A 13,602-nucleotide genomic window follows, 5' to 3' on the forward strand; every position below is an offset into this window, starting at 1 on the left:
AACAACGAAATGAACACAGTGGTGGGAAGGATATCTGTAGTCATGGCTCTGAAGTTTGAGCCCACTGTCTCCAGGGGTTACAGTGCAAAAGGGTAATTGTATCTGGTTCAGAAGATGTTCTGTCCTTTGAATGTATAATTTTTCAAAATAATTTATCACCAATTGAAATTTATCAGTTAACCAACAGAGAGAAAAAAAATCAGCTGGTAAATTCCCGCTAACATATACACTTCAGGGAAGGGGCAGATCACTGGATTAAGAGTCTGTAGATTCAGCTTAGCATCCTAAATAAGATTCAAAACAAAAATGACTTCTAAACTCTGTCCTAAAAATAAGTCCCACCTCAAAAAAAAAAAAACATGGTCCTGATCCCCACAAAATAACACTGAATAGAGAAGTGAAAAGAAAAATCAATCAATCGTGAGACATTTAATAGGCCCAGGTCTACAGCTTTTGTTTGTCAGCTGTCCCTACAGATAGAAATTTTCTATTTCCTGGTAAAAGAGTCCTGGCCTCTTCTTTTAAACATCAAAGAGCAAAAAATCTTACAATTTCATAGCTTTCTTCAGAAGATATCTAGACAAACTCCCTCAATGTATATAATGTTCAAGAAAAGTTCAAAAGAAAACATTTATTCTCTATTAGAACTCATATGGATAGGATCACTGAATCATCTCTCCTACATTTTTTTTTGTATTCTACAGATGAGCTACTATTTTAACTTTTAAAGGAGTGACTCCAGGCACTGAGCATAATTTGCATTTTGGACATGAAATTATCATCCCACACTAACAGGAAGAATGAAGACAACTGGGAAACAATTGAGCATTTGGAAAACAATTGAGCATTGTTTTTTCTAATACTGCTATGGCTGTACAATCCCCAAAGCAAGAACTTCCACCTGCATTTTCCATGACATCCATATCTGCCTTCCCAAAGAAAAGATGGAGGCACTAAGTGCACAAAGGGATACAGGTCTGCAAGGCAATCCATTATCGGCTCTTAGTTTTGGTTACTGATACAGTAAATTAGCCAGACCGATGGAGGGAGTTATTGGTGCAAATTATGATAAATGATGAGTAATTTCCCAAGCACCCTTCCCCAAAGCAATAAAACTTGTGATAAAAGGAGTAAGATTCACAGAGGGCTATCCAGATGGGCTGAGGCTGCCTCAGACTTAACATATAGCAGCTAGGTGGCAAGAAAAGATTCCCTATTCTCAAGCAATCTACTTTACAGATAATCCTCACACTCAGATAATCAAGAGTTGAGTGCAGTCAACTCTTAATGGATCTCTGCCACAAAATTAATTCCATCATCAAAGATACATAAATGTCACAGGCAATCTAACAACTTGTACCACCAAACTTTGGTTGGTGCTACTAAAAAAGAAGTCGTCCCCTTCTTGTGCAAGGTTATTTTCTTACTAAAGTGATAACATCTGAAGGTATAAGAACTCCAGAGATGCTGAATCAACAAACAGAAACAACAAAAAGGTATATGAAACATCAATAAATCTAAAATTTCAAAACAATGGTCATATATGTCTAAATGGTCATGTTCTTCTCAGAACTTATCATCAGAGACTCACTAACTCAGTTAGCAGAAAGCCTGTGAGAAGCCAGAATAAATCACTTCATATGTTACAAAGATGGTTTCCTAAGGGGGCTGATTAAAGTACTATACACAACTAAGAGGAATTATGTCATTTTTATCAAACTTACAGTACAGCTAGGCAAGGTAAATATAACCTCTAAAGAACTTTAAAAGAGATAAACAAATTATAATAAATGCATCTCTGTGAAACTTCTTGGGAACTCAATTCCAGAGGAATCTAACAAAAGAGTGAGCTTTATACAGTGAATTCTATATTAACCAACATTATGCTTACCAGAACTCAGGATTAACCACAACTCTTTAAAGAAAATATTAAAATCAGAATTTTTAAGAAACCACAGAATCAAAGAGTCAGAATGTCTCAGAATTAGAAAGGATCTTGGAGCCTTGGCATAATGGAAATAGGTTAAATTTTGGAATCATGAGACACAGGTTCAGATCCTGGCTCTATTATTTATGATATGTGTAACTTTGGGCAATTACTTCATTTCTCTGGACCTGTATCCTAATGTGTAAAATGAGGGGGTTGGGCTAAGTGACCATGAAATGCTTTCCAGCTCTGCTCCTTGGCCCGAAGACCCGCCTCAGAGACAAGAAAATGATTACCTCCTAAGATAGCTCATTCTATGCTTAGAGAATTCTAATCATTGGGAAGTTTTTCCTGATATCAAGCTTAACTTTGTCTCTTTGCAACTTCCCTCTACTGCTCCTAATTCTATCCTCAAAGGTGAAGAAGTTTAATCCCTCTTTTTATTCAAGTACCTGTCAAATACTTAAAAGTTATCATGTGCCTTCTAATTCTTTGCTTCTTCTCTAGGCAGTTTCCTCCCACAATTTATCCCAAGGCCACCAGAGTTGCCCATACCCTCCAAATAGTCTTCTTCACAATTCTCTCCCCTTCCTTATCTCTTGTGTTTTTTCTCATAACAAATCCCAAAGTACAAACATCAAGTGCAATCACCTCATTTTACAGGTAAAGCAACTGAAACCAATTTAGGATAAGTGAAATGTCCAAGATCATTTGGTGAAGTTAGAAACAGAGTTGGGCTAGAATTCAGAGATCACAATCCATTCTAGATAGAAATTTATGTCCACAATCATGATAATCTAAGCATCAACAAGACCCCTATCTAAAGGATGAAAGAAACATTAAATTGTGTTTCTGAGTTTGAAAATTGTATATTTTATTCCATGCTATTTTTTTTAAACTGGAAAGCAAAAGTATTGCATGTAAATACTAACACTATTCAATTCAACAAACATTTATTAAAAACTAGTGTGTACAGGATATTATGCCAGGCACCAAAGAGAAAAAGAGAAAAAAAGAGTCTCTGCCCTCAAGAAAGTTACATTTGAATGCAGGGGGTGGGCTGAGGAGCAGAGCAGAGAATCTAATGAGAATCCAGGGAAATAAACATAAGAGCACTGCTAGCCATTCAGTAGGAGGAAGTACCTCAGCTGGTCCTTAAAGGAAACTAGGAAATCTGGAAAGTGTAAGAGAGGTGTGTGTTAGTTCCAGACAGGGACAACCTTGGGAATACAAAGAAACAGAAAATGGCATTTTGGATTCAGGTACCAATTTGTGAGTTAGGTTGACTGCAATTTCTACATACTCGGAAATGATATGAAATAACTATGAAAAGTTAGATGGGGCCAGAGTACTAATGGGACAGGCTGAGGAGCCTATACTTTATATCAGAAGTAATAATGAGCTTAAAGATTGTCAGGGAATGACAGTCAGATATGTGTCTTGGGAATATTAATTTGGCATCTGTGTGGAAGATGGACTGCAGAGGAAAGCAAATGGAACCAGAGAGACTAATTAGTCAGCTACCTGGAAATAGATAGGATACAGAAAGTGAAGAAGGGAAAAGAGGAAAAACTGAACCCAAAACTGTGAAAGTGGATGATGATTAGAGCACAAGAAATAAGAAAGGCTGGAGAAGAGATGGGTTTTGAAGAAAATGGCAGATGTTCTGAAAGTGCCGAGTTTTAAATGCCAATGGGAAATAGGAGTGGAGATGCCTAGAGGCAGCTGAGGATGCAGGCCTGGGGCTCAAGGGAAATGGAGAGGAAGATTTAAAAGTCACTCGGGTAGACAATATTGAGTCTGTAGGGGCTGATGAGACCACTAGAAGAAGAATTTTTTTTAAAAAAAGAAGGAAAAAAGGCTTGCAACAGCTCTTTGGATACTCCCACTTAATGAGTGGGAGAGAAATGATGATCCAACAAAAATGATTCAACAGTCAGAGGCAGGAAAATACTATGTTACAGAAGAAAAAGATTAGAATATCCAGGAGAAAATGGTATCAAAAGCTGCAAAAGGGTTGTTAAGGAAAGTGAAGACTAAGAGTTTCCCGGATTTTATAGTTAGGCAATTTTGCAAAGAGCAGCTTCAGTTGGGCAGCAATCATAAGTCGTATTATAAGATTTTGGAAGGAAAGAAGGTGAAATGGAGGCAATAAGTAGAGATGACTTATAAGAATTTGGTTGTGAAAGGAAGAAGAGATAAAGGGCAACATTTCTAGCAGAAGGCTGAGAAGTAGAGTTTCTTGGTTTATATGAGGGGTGGGGAAGAAAGAGCATGTTTCTAGGAAGCACAGAGAATGATCCAGAGGATGCTTAGATTTAGGATGACAGAAAGAAAGGGAAGATTGAAGAACCAAGTTCCCAGACAAGATATGTTACCAGACCAAGAGAACAAGTAGAAGAGCTGGTTATGTCAAGGAGAAGGGGTATAACTTCATCAGAAACTAGAGTAAAATACAAGAGAATGGGAGGTATTAGGATGAGTTGAAATGTGAATTGGAAAGAAGGGCTCTCTCAAGGTGAATGGTCTCCATTTTCTCAGGAGAGGATAAGGTACTTTGCCAAATATATGGGGAGGAGGTAGTACTGAGAGCCTTTAAAAAAGAAGTCCGGAAAAGTTGCTCAGTGAAAGTGATACAGATTCAATCATAGAAGAATAAAAGGATTGCTATGCAGTAGTAAGCAACCATTTAAAAACAGATAGGAGTTTATAAAGTCAGCAGGGCTGTTTAATTTTCTCCATCAGCACACAACAGCATGCAGTTGTAGCTGGTATGTCAGAGGGTAGGCGTAACTCAGGGTCTGAGTGCGACGAAGTATGACTCATGACAGAACAAGGAGATAAGGAATTGAATGGCAGAGTACAGGGCATCACTGAACAGTCAGCCCCAGGGTCAAGACTGTGGAGGGAGGAATGCAAGGCTGGAACAGGGACAATCACCAATGTGGTTATATATTAACAACCTGTATTGCTTTTCCTACAAACTAAAATCTTGTTTTGCCCAATGAGTCTCATCAGTACAGTCTAATGTACCTCATCGGGGGCTGGAAAAGCATACTGTCCTTCTTCATTTCCCCCTAACCCTTTCCTTTGGGCTTAACCCCCTTAGAAATGCCTTTGCACTACAGAGCTTTCACAGAGGAGGTAAAATTCCAGCAGGGTGGGAGGGCAACTGATTTGCTCCCATGGGATTCATCCTCTAAGACCTCTTTAAGTTGCTCTTAAACAAACAGCTGCTTATGGATAGGAATAATCTTAATGATAGCATCTAAGCACCCATATAGTTTGCCACCAATGATTTAAGTATGCAATGGAAAAATGCTTCTGAAATTGATTACATTCTTGCTAAAAGGCAGAGGTTTTTGCCAAATGTGAACATTTTTCAAAATTCCTAAACATAGACCATACCATTTATTTATTTTATTATCTTTTAACAACACATGTAGGGCTCACCACTAGACAGTCCTTCCCCCTTGAAATTTCTTGTCATTTTTTAGAGATCTTTTTTCAGGGAATTATAGGGAGGAAGGGACAGGTAGGTGGCTCAATAAAGCAACTGCCAGGCTTGGATTTGGGAGGATCTGGGATCAAATCTGGGCTCAAGACACCTACTGGCTGTGTGACCCTGGGCAAGTCACTTAACTCCAATTACCTATCCCTTACCCCTCTTCTGCCTTAGAACTGATACTAGTACCAAAAGGTAAGGGTTTATTTTTTAAAAAAGAATTACATGGAGGAAACCATTTCAATCAAAAAATATAAAAGCATAACTGATGTCATTTTGAACTTTTAAGCACAATAAATTTTAAAATAGCTAACTTGACTCACCTTTAAAAGAATTTAAGTCCTAAGTTTTCATAACTTTTAAGTGCATTGTTTTTTCTGGGTATGCCAAAAGCCTTTAAATTCTGACCATTGTTTCAAGACTTTATCTTAATTTCAGCTTTTGTAATGATTTAGATCTTATAATAGACCTAATATTTAACATAATGTGTCCTACCCTTTATTAAATGTTTATATACTCTTGACTAAAATTCTACCTATATCTCTTAAATAATTACCTTCTGAAAATGAAAGGTAAAATCCCTGGCTTGGCCTTCAGGGCTAGGAAATCTAATGTGCTCTGAAGGAATATTTATTAAATGGAGGAGAAGTGGGGCAAGAGTTTCAAATTTCTCAGAAAAGATGTAAAAATTCAGGAGAGATTGAGAGATCATACTCACATCTGTAAATTGTGAGCTGAATGAGATAACTTCTTCCCCTTTTTCTTCTCCACATACCCCCACTTCACTACTAGCTATTGTAAGAGAGGAATATGCTAGAGGAAAAAGACAAGCAGATCTATCATACTGAGGACCAATTCGAGCAGGGAAAGGGCAGGAAGGAGAGAGTTCTAAAGAAAGAACAGAGGAAGTGAGAGAATCTGGACAGTTGGAAAGGACTTCTCTCTTGGTGGAAAGCTCACCAGAAAGGTGGCCCAGAGTAGGTCTCTGAGGTGGCACCATTGTAAAGATGAGATTGCAACACAAAAGAGATTTGCAAGAAAAAAACAAGAGAGTTGGAATTTGGTGAACCACCAATCAACCAGGTGGAGACAAGATTCCAATAGAATCTTGGCCAGGGGACAGTTGGGAAGCCTAGCAGCTTGAACTAACTTGTGCTTTCCTCTGACTGTTGGAAGGAAGCAGGAAAACCAATTCCTTTCTTGGTCAATGATTATTTATCTGACTGAGTAATAAGAAGATTTGGAGCTTAGCTCTGAAGAATCTCTGTTAGCTTTTGCTATCAATATCTCCCTATAAAGAAAATAACCTTATTTTCTGAATTGAACACATTGTGAAAATCTTCAATCAACAGGAAATCATAGGAAGTATGGGAAACCTATTTTCCTCTTTCCCCCTCCCCCTTTTTACCTCCTCTACCTCAAAGAACAAAACCCTCTTAGTTAAAAGATCTAAATTATGGGATTAGTTATTAGGGAAACCCTTCAAGTTTACCATTCCTGAGAAGAACCTTTAAATTGGATGAGAAAGGGGCAGGAGTGTAAGATCCAGCCTTTCCTTTAGCTGGCTTCCTGGTATATCTGTCCTATTACCATAAATCTCCTAATATTACCATCTATTACACCATACTCTTGTGACTTCTGACCCAGTAACCGGAGAAGATAAGCAGAGTGAATAGGACTTTGCTAAAAGCCATTCACCATAAGATCTCCTTTAATCCCCTGAAAGTCTTGTTACATAGTTAGAGCAGCTAGAAAGTCATGACATCTTCACAACTGACCTCAGAGGATCAGGCAGGCAAAGCCTGACCCTGCCAGACTTGGGGGAGAAGGGGTTCAGTTACTTTTAGCGATCTCCCACTCCCTCTTTCCCAATATCTCATTCCTTAATTCAAATGCCCTACCCTTCATTTGTTCCCTTAGAATAAATTACAGTTCTTAAGATCAAGTGCCTGCTTCTTAGTATCCAAGTAGGGAGACTTGGAAGTTTGGTGGGAGGGAAGTTACATTTCTCTCTTCAGAGAAGGAGAAGCTGTCTGTATTATACTTTGTAACAAGTCTCTGAGGGAACAGAAGTTTGTGATCCTGAAGGCAACCAGGCTTGCCAGGGAGAGAGGGAAGAGGGCAAACCAATGATATCCCCTTTCTCTCTACCCTAGACTTCATTTCATCTTCACCTCACTCTGGTTCTGACTCAGTAGGGGGAGATTCCATTCTCTCTCTCCCTATATTACACTGACAAACCAAGAATGATAAATCCTAAGGCTGCTTCAGGGAAAGGATATGGTAGTGGTTAAGTGTTAGGTGTCAGGGTAGGTAGGGGAATCAAAATGGTACCTCTTAGATTGGGGAAGGCATTTGGGAAGACAATATAATTTTGTAAACCATAATTTCCAAGTTTTCTAACATATCCTCTCTTTCTGGCATGTCAAGGGATTTTTTTAGACTAGTCCCTTCCATTTTTACACCAACTCTCCCCTCCCACATGAATCTCATGGCCACAGAATTCTACCACCAAACAAAGTTAAAAGACAGTTATTTGTTTACCCTAGGCAAGGCCTGAAGATTGTGGCCACTGAGGATTTGTCTACTCCTTCACTGCTACACACATAATTTGACCTAACACAAAATAAATTCCCAAATTCCATGAAAAGCATGAATTATCTGGGATTAAAAATAAGTACTTGCAAAACATAATACACAGTACACTTCATTGTGTTTCATGCCTGCTGGGTCCTAGGCAATTGCTTACTTTGCCTAATGCTAGTCCTGGCTCAGCAATGAAGAGCAGTTTTTAAATCTTCAAAGTCCTTTAGGACTGACTAGTCTTTCTTTGCTCCTTTTCTTCTCAGAAGCAAATTTTAGCTGTTTCTTTCCATTAAGAATGGTTTCTTCAATCCCTAATGTTTAATATTCCATTTGTCAATTATATTTTGTTGCAATTAGGCCATAAAATCTATTGTCCAGATTAGGAAATTTGCTCCAAATTCAACCTAGTGGGCAACCAGAGCATTAAAAAAATAAATAAATAAACCTCCCTTTGGATTCATGTCTTAAAGCAAAACCCTAAAAATCCAATGCCATCCACCCTGACATTTTTGACAGTCTCTGCCTACAAAATAGGATAAGTTTGTTACACACCTTCGATAGCATGAATTTAACTGCCTAAACCCTCTTAAAATGACTCATCTTGTTCTACAAAGAAAATTAAAGAGAACAATAAATAAGATAGTCTTTAAAGGCTAGAGCTCCCAGCAAATAGTAACCCTCTTCTTTGAACAGCAAATGGGGCCTGAATGAGTACTCCTCAGAGGGGTGTGACCAGCAGGGCTACCCCAGACTGGAAACGAGAAAAGGGGAAGGGGCTGGCGCTCCAGAGAAGCCTCTGAAATCCACCAAATGTCTCTGCCTAGCACTATGGGCTATCAGCACCACCAACCCAAAGGCAAAACAAACAAGATGCTCCCCTCTAGGTATACCTGGACAAACTCTAAGAGTGACCCCCTATTTCTGAGTCCTCAGGACCGTTCCCAGTGTTCCTGCCTGGACTCTAATTTGAAATGGCCTCATACCCAGAAGATGCTCACATTGGACATCTTCTATTCCAACCCCAGTCCCCAATAGGGATACCACTTTTCAAATTCTTACTGCACTGCTCTAGACAGTAATACTAGGAAATAAAATGGGAGTGGGAATTGGGAGCCAGAGAGTGAGGAACTTTAAATGCAGTGTTTCTCTGTTCTCTTCCAGGCAATGGGGAGCTACAGAAGACTTTTGAGCAGGGCAGGCATATAAGGAGACCCATCTCTTAGCCAATTTGAAATCAGTGGAGAGGAAGGTCTACAAAAGGGCAGAGATTCTACACAGGGAAAGCAGTTTGGAAGTGCCTTTCTTCTTAAAGCTCTGTATATCTCTCTGAGCCCATGCCAGAGAAGTGAAAGGCAGAGCACTACGTGGTTTTATACATACCACTCAGTCAGCATAACTGCCTCCCTTTGGGTCCTTATGGATGAAGCATAAGGCTTGATTACTTTCAGGCAAGTCAAGTCTAGCTGCAGGTGTTACTGGTGGAAGATTTAGTCACGGAAGACTCAACACAAAGGCTGAATCTGAAATATCCCAAAAGAAAAAAAAAATCTAGGTACACAACCTCCCCTCACTGAAAATAACTATACTATTAATTAAAAAACAAAAATGAAATCTTTATCCATTTTATGCCTGTGGTGTCAAGGGTGACAAGAGCCTATGGATGGCACTAAAATTATGGTTAAATTCAGACAGAAATCTACTACTGAAAATGTCCCAGGGTCCCCACCATCCTGTTAGCCCAGGTCTTTAAAAAAAATACTACACTGAGCTTATGCTGACTTCTTTTCTCATTTCCCAACTATTACTAAAAACTAAGGAAGGGAAATCCATAAGCAGAAGCCTAAAGCAGTGGAAGAGAGTAATGAGCTGCTTCGTCATACCAAGTTAATGGATTTGTGAGCAACTTTTTCAATAGAAATTGGCTGACTGAATTCAAATGAAAATAATTGTGGTAAATCAAATAAAATTTAAAATTTTCCTGGAAAACATCATTTAAGGAAATCCCCAAAATGAAACGATTTAAAATATGGAAAAAAAGTTTCTCTATTAAATAATGTCAGTTTTACAATTATGGGATTTCCTATATTAAGTTTGTGCTCCAATAACATGCTTGACTGCAGGCAGGAAAGTATGCTAATATTTTTGTTTTCCCTGGCACTATATGAGAGAGACATAGGGTACTATGGGAGGAGCAAGACTAAAATGGCTTCTCTTTCTGAAAAACACAGTAGTGAGAGCAAGCTCCTAATTTTATAGACCATCTAAATCAAGTTATTTATCTGGAAGGCAAATAAGGGGTCTTGTGCATTGGGCTTCCAAAACTCTGCATTGATCAGACCCAGGGAGCTCCTCAGTATAGTCTAGCATGTGATGATGACTCACAAGGGGAGTGCTTCTCCTTGGAATGCCTCCAGTCCTCCACCTTCCCACTCCCCTCCATGGCTGCCCCAGTCACTGTGCAGCACTTCATGCCTCAACAGCACTGGAGGAGATGGAAGAGGGAAAAGGTGTGGAGTTATGTTCCCTGGCCCAGATGGTGATCAGTTTATGCACAGATGCAGAAGATCTAATTATGGCCCAGATTATTTCTGTATGCACAATTATAAATGCTATTAGTGTGTGAAAGCTATCCAGAGTCTTTGTTTTTAGCCTAACTATGGGGCTCTGTCCTCCTGACCTCCCTCAGCAGCAGACACCTGAACAAACCTCACCTAAATAATTAGGATATGTGTAATACACAGCTTTCCTATATACATATAATTAAATATACTACTAAATATATATATATATATATACTAAATATACTGTATAATTAAATATACTAATTTTCTTCACACACACATATTTATCCTCTTACTTCTGGGTCTGGGGAATCTCAGTCAAGAGTAAGAAAGAAAATGAAAATAAAAATAGAAGTTAAAGAACCTCCAACATAGCAAAACCTAAAGTTTTATCTTGAAAATATCCCCCAGAACGATCAATTTATGTAGTCTAATCAATATAATCAGTACTAATCTTTCTGCTAAAGTCCATATGTATCCTAGTGATTTCCCACTTTGGGGATAGCCATATTAAGTGTAATATATTATTATCTACTATGTGGAATTATTACTAATCATTGTTATAATTATTATTATTTTGCCCTAAACCTCTTCCTTGAAACTTCACTATTTCTTTTGATGGCACCCATCATTCTTCTAGGCATCCAAATTCAAAACCGTGGAGTTGGTCATTCTGGACATTTCCCTGCTTCCCCTCACCTCCCATCGCCAATGGCCACTAACTCTTGTCCATTAATCGCCCCACCCCAACATCAGTCTCTTCCATTCCTTTTTCTTTCCATTCACAAAATAACCACAGCCAAAGTTCAATTCTCTTTACATATCACCTATACTGGAATAGCTTCATAATCAGATTCTCTTTTTAGAATCTCTCCTCTGTTGTCCATCCTCCCAATAGCTTTCAAATAGCCCAAGACACTGATCTGTCTATATCATTGTCCTGCTAAAAAAGCTTCCATAGTTCCATATTGCCAATAAAGTAAAAGGGAAACATTCCATTTGAAGGTTTTTCAGTCTGGCTCCCAACCTCCATTCCCACTTTATTTCATAGTGCCACCTTCCATGAACTCTTCACTCACAGGATTTTAGAATTAGAACTAGAACCACATTTTTACAGCTGAGGAAATTGTGTCCCAGAAAAGCTAAATAATTTCCTAACATCACCAGACTCCAAAGTGGCTGACATTGAGAATAGAATGTAGCTCTTCTGACTGCAACTACAATATTCTATCCACTACACCAAGTAGCCTCTCCAAAATGAACTCTTGGCCAAAACTAAAAATTGTAGCATTCATGCGAAAATCATGCTCCAACGTGGGGCTCGGGCATCAGGAGCACAAGCCACTTCCCAGGTGAGAATTCTCCCTCCCATCTTTGCTGCTCAGCACCTCATCTGCCTTCAATGTTCTGCCTAGGAACTCGGGTGCTTTTTATTTTACACACACCCACCCACCCAGTTGCTAGGGGTTGCTCCCTCAATTTCCCTGTACATATACCCAGTGTATCTCTCCAGAAGGAGATTCTTGAGGGCAGTCAGTTTCATTTTTGTCTCTGAAACAACAGGACCTAACATGGTTCCTGGCATATAGCCAGTGCTTAATAAATACTTGCAGAATTGAATTTTACAAATGGTTCTTCTCACCCTAGGACACTAGAAAAAAACCAAAATAACCTTTGGGTTTTAAATGTGCTCTTCTCTGTCCACACAACAGTGGAAACTCACTCTCCTGTCCCCTTCACCTCCCATCCCCTTAATATGCAGCCTATACCCAGAGCCACCTGGGCATGCTTCAATAGTGGAGAGGTAAAAATGCAGGGATAACTGACCTTGGGAAATCCAAACTAAAAAAGGACAATCTGCCCAAAACTCACAGGAGGCACAGTCAAGAACACCAAATCACTAATACAAGGCTAATGGGATTAAATGACTGGCAGAGTCTGTGGAGAAAAGGCATTAACTGAAAGGCCACTTCACTCCAGACATACCACAGTCGCTCTGACCCTCCTATCAGGATGTGATAATTTTTTTATAAAAATGGAAATGTCTGTCCTATTTCACTATCAACTTAAAGCAAGATGAATGACAGCAAGTTAACTCCTGTGACTTCCTAGGTAGCATCTCTTGCCTTATTACCTGGATGCAGCCATCAGAACTCAGCCACCTAGACAATGTGGGGAATCCATGCAAACTTGGGACAGGGCTAAGGATCTAGCTCCCAGACACAGTCCTGGGCTAAAAAGCGGGAAAGGAAGGAGCACTGGGATGGAAGATTTTTATCCTTAGCTCCCAGGTGTTCAATGGAAGCATTCTTAAACTATCCCTAGCTTCTGTGGTAAGGGCTAATAAGTATCTGGGGTGGAGGAATTAAGTGAATGAGGGGCTTAGCTAGGCAGCCTCAGGAATAGCAAAGAAACCACTAAACAAACTACTAGGATAAAAACCTATCATTCAGGATGGAAATAGCTGCAAAGAAGTTTACTTGTGTTATTTTCTCCTCTTGCTGGCTTCCTAAGAAACAGACACTCAATTCCACAAAGTTTCCAATTTCCCTTCCTGCCCATTCAAGAAAATGCCTTCCTTTAAGGAGAAAGTCAATACTCTCTTTCAGACATGCCATTGTCTATCAAAACCCCAAGCCCTAAATCCTATCAGATTTAACCCAGAAGAGTGGGGAGAGTACTGAATGCAGACTCACAGGCCTAGAGTTTTAATCTCAGCTATGCCACTTATCCACCTTAGTTTCTTCATATAATCCTTCTAGCTCTAGGTCCCTGATTCTATGTCCTAAGCTCTTGTACAGTCATAGTTTTACTGAAGTCTACCTAAAAGATTTACTACACCAAAAAATTATTTGATTCCCTGGAGAAGACTAGCAAGCATTGACCGCCAGAAAAATTCACAGATGAGTGTTATTATTCTCAATGAGCCCAGTGGATTTCTGAATGAGAAATCTCAAGATCAAGCAGACCATACCCATAAAAGTAAAGACCAACAACTGATCTGACTTAGCTTGGCAGACAAG

At 39.2% G+C, this 13,602-nt stretch overlaps 1 protein-coding gene and 1 long non-coding RNA gene across 5 annotated transcripts in view; one reads left to right on the forward strand and one right to left on the reverse strand.

The window, feature by feature from the left end:
• STK39 (serine/threonine kinase 39) overlaps window positions 1-13,602 on the reverse strand; it is a 364,512-nt gene that overhangs the window by 221,767 nt on the left and 129,143 nt on the right. The gene's annotated exons all lie outside the window — the stretch shown is intronic.
• Window positions 6,341-9,639, forward strand: LOC103099458 (uncharacterized). Its single transcript, XR_467592.3, has 2 exons — window positions 6,341-6,797; window positions 9,180-9,639. It is a non-coding gene; the product is annotated as an uncharacterized LOC103099458 (long non-coding RNA).

Source organism: Monodelphis domestica, chromosome 4, assembly GCF_027887165.1.
Source record: "Monodelphis domestica isolate mMonDom1 chromosome 4, mMonDom1.pri, whole genome shotgun sequence".
Classification (NCBI taxonomy): domain Eukaryota; kingdom Metazoa; phylum Chordata; class Mammalia; order Didelphimorphia; family Didelphidae; genus Monodelphis; species Monodelphis domestica.